This window comes from Sparus aurata, chromosome 7 (assembly GCF_900880675.1).
Source record: "Sparus aurata chromosome 7, fSpaAur1.1, whole genome shotgun sequence".
Lineage (NCBI taxonomy): Eukaryota > Metazoa > Chordata > Actinopteri > Spariformes > Sparidae > Sparus > Sparus aurata.
The window spans coordinates 34,619,119-34,632,317 of NC_044193.1; positions in this window are offsets into that span (position 1 = coordinate 34,619,119).

Here is a 13,199-nt window from a genome sequence, read left to right on the forward strand (position 1 = left end):
CCAAGTGCTTGAAGAGAACAGCAACAACAAATCTGTCATTCTGAGGTGTTGAGAAACAAGATTGGTGTGAGTAGTGTCAAAGCAAAAACCTGTCCGTAACCTGCCACTGACTGGCTGTGCAACAGATTACTTTTTACATGCCACTTTCAGACCATTTTAGACAACTGAACAAAATAAGGTGAGGAGTGACCCCAAAATATAGCACTTAGAGCTTAGAGCCATGGTCACTGAACTGGTTGCCCCTGCCAAAAAGATGAGCTTCATGCAAGAATAACATGTTCTGTTATCCAGTGCCAATTTGGGAAAATGACTCAAATGTAGCTTTAAACTAATGTTTCCAAACATTAAGTAAGTAAAAAAGAGATTTTCTGTATTAATTCATTTCTGGATTTTTTTAGGATAGAAGTAAAAAGTCGAACATGCAGGTGTGGTCAGGTTGTACTTGTAGCTGGTAATCACTGACAACAGCAAATCTTCAGCCTGTTGGACCGCCTGAGCTCGTACTGGTGAGGTTTGCAGAGGTTTTTCCAAGACTGGGTTAGTCCTTCATCACAGAGGTCAAATAGAGCCTGTGGAAGGACTTACCTTGATGTGCAAAGACGCCTATTCCCACTTCAAGAAGAACGAACAATTAACACATGATTAATCACAATTGACTTAGTATCTCATAATTCACGATACTTTTTGATTTATGAAATTGACATTTTTAATTATTATTATCACCATCATTTAAATTTAATATGTGAAAACTTTACTAGCTTTTACTTCAAATTAACTTTCTCATAATTTTGAATTGCAAAAGCAAAATAGTGACTTCTGCTCCTAACTACTACTATGTACTCCAAAATAACACTCACTCAGGAAGTTAAAGTTTGATTTACTAAGTCAAAATTGACATAGATATATTAAAACATTTAGTTACTAAATGTATTAATTTCATTTTATTTTACTTGCCTTATTGTCAGTTAGGCAGCAAATCAAGTGCAGTGGTGAAGTTTTTGGTTAGGAAACAGTTCCTGTGGTGGTATTCACAATAGAATTGCAGCTAACTGAAAGCTAAAAACATTTCCATAGCTGACCAGAGAGCAAATTTAGAAATTCCTTATGGCTGTCTTGTTCGTACAAGATTATTCCTACATCCCCCCAGATTGAAAGTAGCCAATGTCCAATTCAACAGGTTTACATGTAAAAGTAACAGTAAAGCAACATAAAACATGGCAGAACTAACAGAAGTTGGGTTTGAAGTTGGGTCACAGAGAGCAAGTCTTGAGTTTGTACATTTTCCCTGGTTGAGAAAGTCTGGAGTAAAATTCACACAAAATGAGTATGTGAAGTTAAACTACCGAAGCTGTTCGGGAGTGAAACATGCAAATAGTCCAGCTGCTGGGAGGATATTTCTGTCTTATTTCCATCAAAGTTAATCCATTGATTCTTGACAACCTCAGATGCAGGGATTAAGATGAAGCCTTTGTGTTGATATTTGCAGCCAGCAACAGAGCAGTTCCCATGCTTGGTGTTAAGCTTTGCACCGGCCCTCAAAGCAGTCCGAGGTAGAATGCTTAGCATACCCAAGAGTTTTCCAGTTGCTGTAGGGATATTTCCATCAAAAATTGAAGTTGATTTCAACCCAACTGTCAGAATAAATGTTTACTTTTCTTTAGGCTAAATTTTCAAATATATGCTAGACAAGGATAATGTTATGGCTTACCTTGTTCTGTCACCACACAAACAGCTATACATTGTCCAGACATCGTGTCAACAATATCTATTTTATCTGCCACTGACACGGCCGGAAAATGTCACAATGTCTCGTTAAAAATATCCAACGAAAGCTGTCAATTTTCTTCTGTGCCTTATACATCCTTATATTAAATATATATATCTTTACATGAAACGGCAGACATTGAAATGTGTAGGGTTTTCACACATTTCACACACGTGGTGAATGGTCCCCTAGCTAGAGGTGGTTCTGTATGCCCTTTCAAACTAGCCAAAAAACCCACTTATACCTGCTCACATCTGGCTTGTGTGTCTAATGTGAATGTCAATTATTGGGATTTCCTCCCAGTAGTCACGAGTATTTTTTGCATCCTGCTCAGCTGTGATTTGAACACATGACCCGAGCGAACGCGTCAATTTACTCTCCTTCTCAGGCATGTTGCTATGACACGGCTGTTGGCTTGTTAATTGTTTTCCATCCGTCTCTGTCAAGCAGCTCTTGAACATCGTAACTGTTGTTAGTGGCTGCCCAGCGGTCTGAGCCGTGTTGCCCTGCCTGTCTGCACATGTGCAATTCATTAGAAGGAGGCAAGAGGCGTCACTCCTCAGCAACCTCTGTTATTAGCTCTGGAAAAAGCATTATGTCAAATTCAGAATATTATTGATTAAGACTTTTTTAAAACAAGTTCTATATCTTCTGGATTAATTCTGATGAGGTATATGATCTGCTGCAATGCATTGGTCTCTGTTTGCACGTCTGTGATCATGAACAGGACACATGGAGAAAAAAAAAACTGAAAGTCAGACTAGTCCATGGGCAATTAAGTTAATTGCAGATCTAATTGCCTATCTTTATAAATACCTGCCTAAACATGCAAAAAAAAAATGGTAATAGTGAAGTACATAAATTATGGAGGTAAATGCAGGCATTTTATGTTTTCTGTCGGAGAGAATAACTCCCTTTGGCCTGGGCATGCATAAAAAGCTCCATAACACACTAAAGCAAAGGGAATACCCCAAAGAGCATAATATGTCATCTTTAAACACTTACATATAGACAGAGAGATCCTCCTCGGACCTCTGACAGTGATGTTGTTCTGTTCCTTGGCTTGGCTGTATCTCCATTACCTCGACCTGCACCTACTAGGAAAGCACTTATCCTCACCTTTTCCTCTTTACTACTAGGTGCAGAGCATAAACATTTTAAGGGAATTTGTTCATCAGTTTCAGCCTGAGAAAAACTGATTTGATTTTAATTTTAATAATGCTGTCTATTTCTCTCCTCTCTATGTTTTTACTTTTATTGAATTAAATTTAAGGAAACTGGGTACTGTCTGATGCAGACAACATCCACATGTAGTTTTATATATTTCTAGCTTAATGTAAGTCTTGCATTCCAACCTCTTTGTGTATCTCGTTCAGTGACTTAGCCCATTTTTTTCATCACCTGCTATTACAGCCACCTCTGGAAAGAAAAAAGTTAAAGAAAATAGAATATTTGCATTCACTTCACTTAACTATTTTATATAGCACAGATTTTATCAAGTACAGGGAGAATTATATAAATGATGTGCTTCAGAGAAAAGAAAATGAGAAGTCTTGCTTTTTTCTTACATATCTCACATGCAATCAGTTGCTGCAATGTAAAAGTGACAGATTTGTATATTGGTTGATCCAAAGAGATGATGAAAACAACAACAGAACTATTGACTTATTGTACAGTACATTGTATCTTTGAGTTGTCATGTGTTTTGTTGAAATTATTAAAAGACAAACCAGTGGTTTCGTACCCTGTCGCATTTATTTTTTCATGTTTATGAGTAACTCTTTCTTTTCTTAAAAAAAGGAGCCACTACAAAATAATCAATCCAAATTAAAACTGCAAACAGGCCCTCACACCCCTCAAGTGCTTCGTGCTTGCAATTGTAATCATATACATCTCTCTCTCTCCCTCTCTTTCTTTCTCTCTCTCCCTCTCTCTCTGTTCTACTTTTGGACACCACTCAGGTCATTTTCTTTCTGCCAGCACAATGCATGATGGTTTATAATGCTTGGTTAGTGACTGTCAGGTGGAAATGACTTACTTACACTCTGAGTCAACTATACAGGGTATAATAATTCTCACCATACATTTGGACAGCACTACAAAATGGCAAACTCATCATATATGCAACTGTATAGTGGGTAATTAGTGATTTCAGACACAGCCATCTTCACAATACAGTGTTCCAAAGGTCTCAAGTATATTCTCAGCATGTTTGAGCTGGCTGTTGTTATCCGGGTCGTACACCATTGTTTAATTTCCGGCTGCCACTAGGTGATGCTGTGACTGTAAGCAAATATTTCCATGTAATGTGTTCAGAATGGGACTCTAATCAAAATATAAAAATTTAGGGAATATTCAACTATGTTCAGTAGAGTTACAACATCTTCCTCTTTTATGGTGAATCACTGTTATTTGCGAAAATTTGAAGTCGATTGAAATTAAAGCCGTAGGAGGAGCTTGTTGGGTTGAGGCAGTGGCACCAGTTCTGTTGTTCTGTTAATGTAATGTTATAGGAAAAACTCACAATGTTCACAATACAGCATCAACAAGGTCTCAAGTGTTTTCTTAGCATGTTTGAGGCGGATCGGATCATCTGGCTTGGAGAGGTACATCACTGTTTATATGTTATTTCCTGCTGCCAATAGGGAGTGCTATGATTGTAAACCAAAATGTACTCTAATGATATAAACTTAATTGACATACAGCAAGTGCAATTCACCAGAAATTAGTGCTAAATTCAAAGTGGCAAACTATTACAAGTAGGTATAAATACGTTTATCTGAAAACAGGGACAGTGCACATTAATAACATTGCTGTAAATGCACCAGAATTAGCCAAGAGGCTATTTTTCATCTGTAGTCCCTAGACAGATGTTAAAGTCACCCTAAAAACAGAACAGAATATAAAAAAAATAAGATTAAAATTACAAAATTACTAGCCAGGGCAATCTACAAAACATGCACAGCAGTTAACAAACATGACAAAAATAGCATATATAACATCAGTTTAGAAAACATCATTCAAGACGCAAGACACATCACACCACAGCATGCAAAGCAGAAGCACAAATACAGAATGCATGCAACACAATAAAAACAAGACCACAATAAGACATCACGCAGTAAAAAGAGAAGATGGCTACAGGTTCAGCACAGACGGACCGAGGACGGGAAGGTGTAATCAAGTGTTAGTGCTGACAGAGCTGAGCACCAATTAACCATCTCTTCAAATGAGCTCTGAATAAACTATAGCTATTCAGGTCTCTAATAGTTGCTGGGATGGAATTCCATTCTAGTGCAGCTCTAACAGAGAATGCAGACTGACTAAAAGAACTTTTCCTAAGTGGAATAATACAGTCTCCTCTTGCTGCACCTCTTGTGAACCCATATGCAGGTGGTGCAACAACTGTATGCAAAATTACACATGTCAATGTGTTCAGACAGGGACACTTGTCAAACGTGTGATATTTGTGGCAGATTAGACTATGAATGCTGGAGCTATAGCAATTTCCTGTTTCACCGGGCCACATCAGCCTTCCCTGTGCCACCACAGTCGCGCCCTTTGATGAAAACTCACAATGTACATAATACAGCATCATCAAGTTCTTAAATGTTTTCTCAGCATGTTTGAGGCAGATTTGGTCATCCAGCCATGATTACATCAAACCTTAAAAAATATGATTTTCTGATGCCTGTAGGGGGCACTGTGAGCAAATATTGGCATGTAAATGTGTGAAAAGCTGATCTAGAAGTAACTTCCTGTTTCCTGGCAAAGTATTGATATTCTCTGCCATGCCGCAGCCACTGCATTAAAAACAAACTCAAGCTATTAACAACTTTGAATTGCAAAATTGTTAAAATTGTCCTGCCAAAATTTCGGTCACACTTTTATTCTCTTTACAAGTGAGTGAATTGCATCATTTAGAAATGAGATCGAATAGGTGTATGAGTCAAGATATTATTTATTGATTTTTTTCTGATTAATCATGTGGTCTGTAAGCCGGTGTTTCTCAGTGGGGGCAATGCTGCCCCCAGGGAACATTCAGAAAACATCAGGGGGCACTGGAAGCAATGCTCTTGAAAGGCGTGTTTAGGAGTTCTTGGGGGGGCGTTTGCAAGTTAACACCAGAACCTCACAACAAGACAAGTGGAGACTTGATCTACTTGCAAGAATGTGGTATGCACCATTTAAAAAGCCTGTTTACACCAGTATGCCAAGACAAGACAGCGTATCGTTTCCTAGCAAAACAACTCTCTTTCAGTGTTGCTGTCAGCTTTCTGCAGTGCAGCTTCATGCTGCCTTCACTGGAACGGCATCAGAGTATCATCTATGAAATTTCACCAACAAGGCCTTTACTGTGTCAACTCTTCTGTAGTATTCACCCTGGAGGAAATAAAGAAATTAAGAGTTTCTCCTGCATGAAAGCATGAATATTTCCCAGTGATACAGTGTAAACACCATGTTAATGCCTCTATATGACTTCCTGTGAAAGCAACTTTGTGTCTAGCATTCAGAAACACACTATTACAAAGTACGTTATTAAAGAATTATGCATTACAACATCTAATAACTACTAGACAATTGTTATATAATTTGTTGAGTTGTGTACTTACATTATCCCAAATGCTTCCAACAATGTTCAAATCAGAGAAATCCATACATTTATTCAAGCTGCTGTTGCATTTAATTAGGTCACCACCACTACTTCCAGGATAGGGAAGCCAGCAAACAAGACAGAATTTACGGTAATTAAGACTTTAAAACATGACCTCATCTGTAAAACGTTGTGCCTGAGTCACATCTGCAGTGCAACTGGTGCAGCTGCACCGGGGCCCAGACGCCGTCAGGGGCCCATGAAGGAAGAAAAAAAATGAAGGTGATTGGATGAGGGGGGTCTAGAACATGCGTGCTTGGGACTCCTGGGCCTAGGCCAGTCCACCCCTGCAATAGCAGTTCTCTCGAGAGCCTGTGCGTGTTCGTCCAAGTGTGTGTGTGCGTGCGTGCAGTGCGCACGAACGTGCACGAGCGTGCTCTTGTGTTTAGGGCGGGGGTGGGGGGCATAAAAGAAATATTTGCACCAGGGCCTATCACCATGATGTTACGCTACTGATCTGCCCCAACCAGCCAGCTTACAGAACACTAACTATAAGCGTGTCTGTCTGTGTGGTTAAATTCAGGACAACTCTCAGTGATATTAGGAGCCTACTCCCCGGACACTCTGCCGCTGTCCACTCTGAAATGTTACCTTCATGAAGAATACATTTCACCTCCAGGTCCAGGCAGCAGTCAACATCACAAAACATAAAAACCAAAAACGCACAGCTTTGTGGATCACCTCTACTTTACAGTACACTACTACACACCTTGTGTGTATTACAACTATGGGTGCAATTATCATGTGCAATTGTCGTTCTTGGTCAAATCTGAACGTGAAAAGCAAATAATGTATATAGTTTTATTATTATTAACATTGTTATTATTGTTGTCAGCCCTTGCAGCCCATATGAAGGCCACAAGTGGCCCTAACAACTCTGTAATGTTCAGACGCTTCAACGACTCAAACAGGGTTTAAAAGCCTGCAACTCCCCTCCTGTTAGTTTGAACTGAAGAAGCCTCTTGGATGAGAGTTGAAATATCCAGTTGCCTACGATGCCTACGATACAGCACTTAGTGTTATTATTATTATTGTTATTATCATTATTATGTTGTGAATGCATCGTCAGTTCAACAATGACCGGATGAATGGAGAAAATAAAAAGAAACTGCATGCACATTTCATTTTAACCGCCAAAGGCCGCAGTCTTTCATCTCGCTGGACAAGTCAAACTGCCCCATGTTCCCAGACACGCTCCGGATCAACAATAGGCAGTGTTGGGAAGATTACTTTGGAAATGTAGTTGGTTACAATTACAAGTTACCCTGTTGAAAATGTAATAGTAGTGTAACTATTTCAATTACTTTCTCAAAGTAATGTAACTAATATCATTTGATTACATTTTGATTACTTTTCTTAATTTTGAATGAAATCTCTCAACTGCTAACCATTTTCACATTTTAAGACCTATAGTGTGATAAGCCTTTCAGTTCAAAGGTTTAACCATATATAATGAGTCTGACCTTCGGCCTGTACTGAAGGAGGCTCACTTCCTCACTAAACGGAGCGACAACAGGCTGATTTCAGCCAAGAGGAGCAGGTTGTTTTAATGGAGAGAGTATGAGCGATACAAAAAAGCCTGATCACAGCCTGAAGCAACAGTGTTGCTGCAAATATGACAAGAGGAGGCTGATTTTAATTTCTGACAGCTCTACATTGAGCTGCTTTTAAATATGAAGCTTTAGAGCAACAACAACTGTTGTGTTATACTGTGTTTTATATTGTTTTCATATATTTCACTGATGGCAATTATAAAATGCCAGTGTGTGTTTTATTGAAAGCGAGGCTGGTGTGCGTATGAAAATAGGTTACAGTGGGTTTTTTAGGTGCTGTAGCTACAAGCAAATCTCATGTTGTCTCTGTACAAAGACCTTTTTAAATGTGAGAAAACAGAGTAGACCTACTCAAGATTTGCGTTTGGGCAACAGGCGGAACAATTAATATATTCATGGCCACATTAAGTTAAAGTATCTGTCCTGCTGCGAGCGCACAACTTCTTTCAGTGGTGACTGACTGTATATAAAAGTAAACAAATGACCTCCTGACGCGAGTCGGATCATCAGCTGAGCAGCGTATCCCCTCAGCTGAACATCTGTAGGCGGAGACGCTCAGAGAGAAAGTCAACAGCAGCGGATCAGCACGATCTCTCCCTCCGTACAAATGCTCCGCTCTGATCCAGCTCCACTGGACTTTCAAAGTAAAGGTGACGCCAGCTGTAAATGAGTTGAATAGTGAAACAGCGGCGCTTTTATAGCCGATTTTATGATTAAACTCTGAACAGAACCTGGTCGGGTTACCATGGTGATCTAGCCGGGTTAAAAGAGAGCCACCTTTGTAATACGGGGAAGCCTGGCTTCTGTCTGTATTAAGTGTTTTTTGTATTTCCAGCCCAGGAGCATCTTGTGCGTCGCCGACACTGTTGCTGCTGAGTCTGACTGCAGCCGTACGGTTTGTCGGTTGAGTCGAATGGCACATGACCAGAGAGAGCCAATCACAAGCGTCAGTTTTGGAAGGAGGATGTTGATATGAAAAAAACTAAAAACAAACATGAATCCAGGGGGGCGAAAAACTATTTAATAAATCCGAGCTTTGGCGGCGATTTTTCAAATGTAACTTCAGTTGTAATCATTGAAATTTCCAAAAGCAACTGTAATTTAATTACATATTTTCTCCCAGTAATGTAACGGATTACAATTACGTACATTTTGTAATTAAATTACGTAACGTCGTTACATGTAATTCGTTACTCCCCAACACTGACAATAGGCAGTGTGCAACCAGCTGCTTTCACCGCCTGCAGAAGGAGGATTTTTCCCTCAGAAAACGCCTGAGGGAGTTGCCCGTTTTTGTTATGCCCATGTTGACCGTACTGTTTTAACAGCCAACACAGTACGCTGCAACTACCTTTAACCCAGTGGTTCTGAAATGGTGGGGTGTCAGGGGGGCGTGAGAGGCAGGGCAGGACGCGAAGGTCTAATTCCACTGGATATGTGTCCGCTGCATTACGTCTCCGTCACGCCAGCGGAGCTGATAGGTTTCACTTTCACTTTAGTCTATGCGTTAACTACCACCACGCTGCGCTGCGTGTCCGCAGGACTTCTATATATCTGGCGGATGCCGGAGCACGACGCAGCAATTCAGCTGAATTTAGCACCGAGCAGACAGGAAGTCAAGTGCTGAAATAACAATATAACATCCGGTTACTTTTCGAAATAAAACACTCCGTGTTGACACCAGCACACAAATCTCCAAAGAGAGACAAACACAGGCTCTTCTGCTGATCGGGAAATATGGAGCAGGAAATATGACGATGCTTACATAGACCTTGGGTTTACTGTGAACACAGTCGAAAATGAGGAAAGACCTGTTTGTCTAGAAATAGTCGGGCTCACCTCCACGCACAGCCTGGGCTCTGGAACCCAACTCCTTGAGAGAGGCTGGACTCTCTTCTACTCTGGAGTTGCCCGCGGCGAGAGGCGGCGAGCTGGTGTGGGCTTGCTTATAGCCCCCCAGCTCAGCCGCCATGTGTTGGAGTTCTCCCCGGTGAACGAGAGGGTCGTTTCCCTGCGCCTTCGGGTCGGGGATAGGGCTCTCACCGTTGTCTCGGCTTATGGGCCGAACAGCGGTGCAGAGTACCCGGCCTTCTTGGAGTCCCTGGGAGGGGTACTGGAGAGTGCTCCAACCGGGGACTCCGTCGTTCTCCTGGGGGACTTCAACGCCCACGTGGGCGATGACAGTGTTACCTGGAGGGGTGTGATTGGGAGGAACGGCCTCCCCGATCTGAACCCGAGTGGTGCTTTGTTACTGGACTTCTGTGCTAGTCACAGTTTGTCCATAACGAACACCATGTTCAAGCATAAGGGTGTCCATATGTGCACGTGGCACCAGGACACCCTAGGCCGGAGATCAATGATCGACTTTGTGGTCGTGTCATCTGACCTCCGGCCGTATGTCTTGGACACTTGGGTGAAGAGAGGGGCTGAGCTGTCAACTGATCACCACCTGGTGGTGAGTTGGATCCGCTGGCGGGGGAGGAAGCTGGACAGACCTGGCAGACCCAAACGTATCGTGAGGGTCTGCTGGGAACGTCTGGCAGAACCCTCTGCCAGGGAGATCTTTAACTCCCACCTCCGGGAGAGCTTTGACCAGATCCCGAGGGAGGCTGGGGACATTGAGTCCGAATGGACCATGTTCTCCACCTCCATTGTTGACGCGGCTGTCCGGAGCTGTGGCCGTAAGGTCTCCGGTGCCTGTCGCGGCGGCAATCCCCGAACCCGGTGGTGGACCCCGGAAGTAAGGGTTGCTGTCAAGCTGAAGAAGGAGTCCTACCGGGCCTGGCTGGCCCGGGGGACTCCTGAGGCAGCTGACGGGTACCGGCAGGCCAAGCGTGCGGCAGCACGGGCAGTCTCGGAAGCAAAAACTCGGGTCTGGGAAGAGTTCGGGGAGGCCATGGAGGAGGACTACCGGTCGGCCTCGAAGAAATTCTGGCAAACCATCCGGCGCCTCAGGAGGGGGAAGCAGTCCTCCACCAACACTGTTTACAGTGGAGGTGGGGAGCTGTTGACCTCGACTGGGGACATCGTCGGGCGGTGGAAGGAATACTTCGAGGATCTCCTCAATCCCGCTGACACGCCTTCCATAGAGGAAGCAGAGGCTGGGGACTCAGAGGTTGACCCATCCATCACCCAAGCCGAAGTCACTGAGGTAGTCCGTAAGCTCCTCAGTGGCAAAGCACCGGGGGTGGATGAGATCCGCCCTGAGTACCTCAAGTCTCTGGATGTTGTGGGGCTGTCTTGGCTGACACGTCTCTGCAGCATCGCGTGGCAGTCGGGGACAGTGCCTCTGGACTGGCAGACCGGGGTGGTGGTCCCCCTATTTAAAAAGGGGGACCGGAGGGTGTGTTCCAACTATCGGGGGATCACACTCCTCAGCCTCCCCGGGAAAGTCTATTCTAGGGTACTGGAGAGGAGAATTCGGCCGATAGTCGAACCTCGGATCCAGGAGGAACAATGCGGTTTCCGTCCTGGCCGTGGAACACTGGACCAGCTCTATACCCTCCGCAGGGTGCTCGAGGGTTCATGGGAGTTTGCCCAACCAGTCCACATGTGTTTTGTGGACTTGGAGAAGGCATTCGACCGTGTCCCTCGTGGCATTCTGTGGGAGGTGCTCCGGGAGTACGGGGTCGGAGGCCCTCTGTTAAGGGCCGTACGGTCCCTGTACTGCCGGAGCAGGAGCTTGGTTCGCATTGCCGGCAGTAAGTCAGACCTGTTCCCAGTACATGTTGGACTCCGGCAGGGCTGCCCTTTGTCACCGGTTCTGTTCATTACTTTTATGGACAGAATTTCTAGGCGCAGCCACGGGCCGGAGGGGATCTGGTTCGGGAGCCAATGGATCTCATCTCTGCTTTTCGCGGATGATGTGGTCTTGTTGGCTCCTTCGAGCCGGGACCTCCAGCATGTCCTGGGGCGGTTTGCAGCCGAGTGCGAAGCGGCTGGGATGAGAATCAGCACCTCCAAATCCGAGGCCATGGTTCTCGACCGGAAAAAGGTGGCCTGCTCCCTCCAGGTGGGAGGAGAGTTCCTGCCTCAAGTGTAGGAGTTTAAGTATCTTGGGGTCTTGTTCACGAGTGAGGGAAGGATGGAGCGTGAGATTGACAGACGGATCGGTGCAGCGGCCGCAGTAATGCGGTCTTTGTATCGGTCCGTCGTGGTGAAGAGAGAGCTGAGCCGAAAGGCGAAGCTCTCGATTTACCAGTCAATCTACGTTCCGACCCTCACCTATGGCCATGAACTTTGGGTCATGACCGAAAGAATAAGATCCCGGATACAAGCGGCCGAAATGAGTTTCCTCCGCAGGGTGGCAGGGCGCTCCCTTAGAGATAGGGTGAAGAGCTCTGTCACCCGGGAGGAGCTCAGAGTAGAGCCGCTGCTCCTCCACATCGAGAGGAGCCAGCTGAGGTGGCTCGGGCATCTGTTTCGGATGCCCCCGGGACGCCTCCCTCGGGAGGTGTTCCTGGCATGTCCCTCCGGGAGGAGACCCCGAGGAAGACCCAGGACACGCTGGTGTGACTATGTCGCCCAGCTGGCCTGGGAACGCCTTGGGGTCCTCCCGGAAGAGCTGGAGGCAGTATCCGGGGAGAGGGAGGTCTGGGTGTCCCTGCTCAGGCAGCTGCCCCCGCGACCCGGCCCCGGATAAGCGGATGAAAATGGATGGATGGATGGACCTGTTTGTGTTTTATGCCTAAAAACTCTGGCAGGACAGCATGAAACCATTTTGATAATCAGGTGATTGTATGCAGAATGCTGCAACTCATACAGTGGTTTATACAGATAAATAAATAACTATTATAAGGTTCTCAATAGTATCTAAATTCGGGGGGGGGGGGGGGCAACAAAAAATAATTGAGAACCACTGGTTTAACCCATGCCGAGGAAGTGAGCTGGATTAAGGAAGACATGATTACAAGTGAGGTTTATTTAGCATCTGGGCTGATAGTAGAAGTTAGCGTGTATGCTTGTGAGCTACAGGCCTTTTTCATTGCTGTTAGTTTTATGTTGTAAAACATTTTTCGTTGCTTGCTTTACTTTAAGCTTATTAGGATCTGATTTGAGTCTTGAACTCAAAGTCTTGAGTTTGAACGGAAAGTATTAGCTTAGCCTCCACTAAGGGCGTTGGCCCCTATGTCTGTCTGTCTGTCTGTCTGTCTCTCTCCCCCTCTCTTAACTAACCCACATACACATACATTAGGGGTTACGCAGACACACGTATAAATCTTATGAG